The following is a 6,000-nucleotide window of genomic DNA, read 5'->3' on the forward strand; positions in this document are numbered from 1 at the left end:
TCTTAATTACATCATTTTAGCATATTTTCTAGCATAATCATGGAATCATGTAGCTTAATCATTATCATTGCTAGCTTAAATGCATCATTTATCATTTAAATCCTCCATCTAGGTGTAGTCAAGTCACTAGAATTTTCCTAATCAGATCTGAGAGAAAAATTCATACTAGCATTTAATAGGAAGTGATAGATCGCTTAGCTATGGTTTTATCTTTCTTTGCTTTAAATTCATTAACCATGCTTGTAATGATCTATTGAGTGTTTTGTGTTGTAGCTACAGGTCTACACTTCATAGGCATGATAGATATAAAAAGATAAAATCTTGTGTTACAGGCATAACACTGATTCACCCCCCCTCTCAGTGTCTTGGATCCCAACAATTAGTATCAGAGCCTAGTACCTTGGAAGAAGTTTAACAGCTTGAGAAAGATCCTCAAACTGGAATCTTTGAACATGGCTATGGAGAATCAACTTGAGATGGCTCTTGAGGATTATGATACTGAAAGGATGAAGAACTTGAAATTGCAAGAAGAATTGAATTATGCAAATGATTTCATTCTTATCCTGCAAAAAAGGTTATCATAAACTCAAGCCAAGAGAAAAGAACTTTTGTAAAACCTAGATGATGAGGAGAAGAATGCACTTAATGAACAATGTCAGAAACTAAGTCAAGAAGACATGCTCATAAAGAATGAAATCCAAGATTTGACTATGAGGTTATCAAAATATATTGAGGACAAAAAAAAGAAGGAAGATAATCTTGTTATATCTCTGAAGAACAGATTTGATGAATGTGGCAGATTGACTCATGAGAATAATCTGTTGAGAACTGATTTGGCACACTCCTAGAACAATTAACAAGAACTTGAAAGATAAATAACTACTCTGAGAGATGATCTAACTACTGCAAGTGAGTATAAAGAAAAATTTAGGATTAGTGCTGCACAGTTGGATGATTTATTAAAAAGACAAAGGCGGACTAATGATTCTAGAGGACTTGGATTTGTACAAGGTGAAAGCTCCGATATTGCAAATGAAGATCAGACAACTGGTATGTAGAACTCATCAGAATAGAGGAAACTGGTAAGGAGATCTAATGCTTATAAATTCAATGGTAGATGTTTTGTTTGCAATAAATTTGGGCATATGGCTAAACAATGTAGAAATAAAGCAAATAAAAACTACAATTTTGTTCTCAGTCAATGCACAAATTGCAAGAAATATGGTCATAGATCAGAAGATTGTAGAATGAATGTATGTCATTCATGTGGAAAGTTTGGACATTTTCCTAATCCCTGTAGGTCAAGGAATGACACCAGATTTTTTAAAGAAATTTAGAAGAACAATGTTACATGTTATGCATGCAACAAAATAGGTCATATTGCTAAATACTACAGAAGCAAGACTCAACTAGTTAGCAATGATAAAGATAATGAGAAAGGAAAGTAGAAGGTAGATGAAATACAAAAAGATCACACCAAGAGATGGGTTAGAAAATTTGAAGAACCAAGTGGAGATGGATCTACACCGATAACTCCACGAATAGAACAAGGTATTCCTCCACTGGCAGGAAATTCTACTAATAACTGAGGCATAAGCCTTAAGGATTGGAAAAGTCATTGTAAAATCCTACATATTACCCAGGAGGAGATCTAAAGAGATCTAGAGAGTTGTGTTCATCATTGATGAAGGTTCACCTGACACAAGCTATGAAACTGACATCTGTAGGGTTGTTCATGAAGCATTTATTATAGAGAAAGATGAGAGTTTTATTCACTGATAAAAAGGGGTAAGTGAATTCATTTTCATTCACAAGCATTCAAGCATTCAAAGCAAAGAAAAAGGAGAATTAAGAACAAGCAAAGGCATTCTGAAAGGATTTCAAGCAAAAACATTCAATCTTCCACCGACATTCACTTTCAGGTATTCTTCAAAATGGAATCTAGATCTTTAGCTCCTACTTTCATTGCAAATCCCACCATTGTTGAATTTAAGGATAGGTTAAGGCCCATATTCAAGGAGGTTCCCAAAATTGCTAAGAAAGAAGATTCTGCAGGAGCATTTTCTAGGGTTCCTGATAGTGTGATGTATGTTGAAGATGTGAGGGAATACATTCACTGCACCCTGGAGGATCTAGGCACATAGGACATTAAAAGAATGTATCAATTCATGATATTGGGAGACTCCAAAACCATCAAACTAGAATACAAATAAATTGAGGATTTAGGGTTAAGTGGTATTCTGTACATACCAAAATTCTAGGATGAAGTTATTAGATACGTTCTGAGCAAGGTTCACAATGACTTTATCTGGCTGGATAGGACTTACATGATCATGAAGGAGGCTATTCAAGCAGTCACCAACTCACCCAAAGTCAAACAAGAACCTGGCAAGAAAATTTCCAACACTAATGTCTAGAAATTAACTGGTGCAACTCATGATAGCAGGTCAATGAGGATCAACATAATCATTGACACTGATGTGAAATTTTTAAGCATGATAATAGTTTATAAGGTAACTCAATCCAACCGATTGAATTTTGTTGCTAGTTCATGCATTCATGCTACATATCAGATGCTAAGGAATAATGCAAAATATTATTTATGTGAATGGATGAGGAATGAATTGATGTTGAACCTTGGGAAGATCAAGGGAGTTAAGAAATGAACTTTCAGTTATGAAAATTTGATTGTTTGTTTAATGCTTTACATCCTAAATGAGTTACCTGGTCTTGGCAAGAAGCATTGGGCTCATGACATACTGGTAGGTATGCAAATCAAGCAAGCAATCACCGGTCTTGGTACCAAAAAAGATGAGAAACTTTGGGGGTATTTCAAAATATTCCAAGAAAACATGAGGCATAGGGAGAGAATATCAAAGAAAATTATGGAGAAGTACTCCACTAATATCTGTTTTATGGTGAAAACTGATGAAACCCTTATGGAGGCAGTTGAACCTAGGACAATCTATATTAATGAGCTTGGATATGAAGTGGATGATAAAATTTTTTAACTCTATGCAAAAATGTTGCTAGATGCCCCATTGGATGACAAAATAGAGAATTTTGGTATAGCAGAAAAGAAGGCACTTGAAGTTGAAACTGGTTTTTATAGGAAAAGGAGAGAGAAGAAAATAGAAAAGATGTATGCATATGTACATGATGTAATTTATAAGATAGACACTCAACTAGGTTTTGGATCCAAATCGGCAACATAACCGACAGTGGTTAGTACTGCAGAGGTGAAGAAGCCTGAAACTTACATTTCTACCATCACTTCTAATTTTAACCCTGAGGACAATGATCCTGTAGCTTTCAGAAGGGTACAAAGGAAGAAAGTGGATCATCTACCGGTAGAGCAAAAGAAGCTAGAGCCTAGGAAGAGACTTGTTAGAAAGGCAACTAAACCTACTGCACCACCACCTCCGGAAAGGAAGCCTATACAAAAGAGGAAACCAATCACATCTACACTGACAACCACAAGTAAAAAGAAGAAGAGTGATGATATCGAAACCGGTAAGACTAAAAAGACTTGTGCTGAGCTAATTGATGAAATAACAAAAGATGGAATTTTGAAAAATGTATCTATGTATTATGAAGATTTAGAGGATGATGAGCAAAATGAAATAGAAGAGGCTATTTTGTTACATATAGACATTTATAAGAAAGCCTTAATAGAAATTTTGAAGGAGATACCTCTATCTTTGTATAATAAACTTGATGCTAGAAGACTTGACAATGTGAAGAGAGATAGGGAGATTAAGGAAGTAGCACTTTTGGAAATGTGTGGTTCTATAAACAATGAGGAAATGAAAAGATGCATAGATGTTGCAAATAGGACAATTTTGTAGTAGTAAACCCCGACAGATAAGTCTAATGATGGGCAGAGTAAGTTCTTTTAGAAGAATCCTGATTTTCATACATCTCAAGAAGAATTTGCAAAAGCTACATCCTTCACCATTCCTAAAAAATCAAAAGGGAAAGGTATTTTGGGTAGTTCAACTCCAATTTTGACCACACCAGCAGTAACAATAGACAGACAGACACAACCGATAGTAAAGGAGAGTGTATAGTCCATACCGACTGAAACTATTTTTGAGGAAGGAAATGTACAGGATACTGTAAATACTGTGGATAATACTCCACCAACAGTAATTCACACTGCACCAAGTGGTGAAGCCATTGGTGCAAAAGAGGTTGTAGAGGATAAGGTAAAGGAAACTGAATCTATACCAACAGTTAAAAATGATTCCCCAACAAAGGTTTTGGCAATTGACACTTCTCAGGTTGAGAAGAAATCCATCACTGAGATGAGTCCCATTGAGTTGATGATGATGGCAACTCAGAAATTATTCAAGGAGGGTACTGCAAACAAGGGAATAATTGATTAATCAGTTATAGTATTGCACATATTAACACCTGATTGTAAGATTGAAGATGGAGCAAGCCCTTCTAGCAAGCTCAAGACTCTAACATAACATATTTCTAACAATTTTCAATCTCTAAGGCAGATTGTAGATCGATAGGCTTTAGAAAGATTCACTACAGCTAAAAGAGTAGCCTTTGACCAGATCATTGAAATGGAGAAAAAAAAAATTGAGGCCAAACTCATTCTTATTGAGAATTGTCTAAAACAAGGTACAAATATCTACAGGGTCTATTGTAACATAGGAATTCTTACAACTAATGTAGATAGTAGATTAAAGAAGTTACATGATAAAGTATCTAGCATTGCAAACTCTTTTGATGGATTAACTATACTAGCCACATCTGTTGATGGATAAATTTTGTCCTTGGAGAACCAATTTTTTTCTTTTGAGAAGGAGAGAGATAAAGTCATTAGGAGAGAAAGAAGTCTTAGAGGACTGGTGAGTCCCATATTAGATTCATTGGGTGTTCATAAGAGAGAGTGTATGGACATGATTGCTAAACCCACACCGGCAGATGTCAAAGAGAAGGAAACACTTGCCCACTTACTAAGTGGACTAGCATCTATATCTAACACCTTCAAAACTAGCTGGGATACATATCTTTAGTTGTTTAATAAGGCTTACCCCAAAATTTTGAAGTTGGTCAAGCTCCAGTGACATTAATAGTATTCATTTATTCTTTTGTTCTAAATTCTTTCAATTTTTTCACCGGTCTTTGGCATTGATGTCAAAGTGGGAGTATGTATATATGTGAAAAATATTAGAAAAATGAGATAGGATCACATGGGAAGGATATCAAGATATCAGAAGGAGTGTATTGCTCAAGGGGAGCATATTTCAGTTGAACCGGTAGGGAATCCATTTTTCACATGAGTGTTCTCATCAATGCCAAATGGGGAGATTGTTGGCAATTGACACTCATCGGATTCATTTTGTTGTCATTGATGGCAAAAAGATTAGATGGAAGTCATATACCAGCAGACACCAGCTTTGGAGCATTCGGGGCTACACTGGCACTGGCACCGACATCAATACTTCATGGAATCTGACATCAAGGGAGATTTATTTAGTAAATCATTTTGTAATTATTGTCAAGGCAAATATTGAATAAATTTTGTAATAAATTGTAAGATGACATAAGGCACATTGTTTTTAATGAGTATATAGGTAAGTCTGCTAGGTCATTTTGGAGATGACATAAGATATGATATAGGATATGACATAGGAGAATATAGAAGAACTGTATAATGTGAAGTATATGTAAGTAAATAATTTTTATGTGAATTTTATGTCATGCAATGATCTGTAGATAGCTTGGAAAGCATTCTTGGAGGAGAAGAGATACCAGTAGTATTGTTCAGGGTTTATGATCTGGTATGGAGAAGAGCTAGAACCGGAACTCTATTTGGCATATCAAATGCATTTTTGAGTTCATTTTTATTTTTTTACTTTAGTAGAAACTTGTAGTCAATGAAACTCTTTAGTGATGAGCAATATGCTCTAGGTAGTGTGCCTTCCTACATGTGTAGGCCCCCATTATATGTAATATCCTTTCATATAGCCAGTGAACTGA

This window comes from Cryptomeria japonica, chromosome 7 (assembly GCF_030272615.1).
Source record: "Cryptomeria japonica chromosome 7, Sugi_1.0, whole genome shotgun sequence".
NCBI classification, from domain to species: domain Eukaryota; kingdom Viridiplantae; phylum Streptophyta; class Pinopsida; order Cupressales; family Cupressaceae; genus Cryptomeria; species Cryptomeria japonica.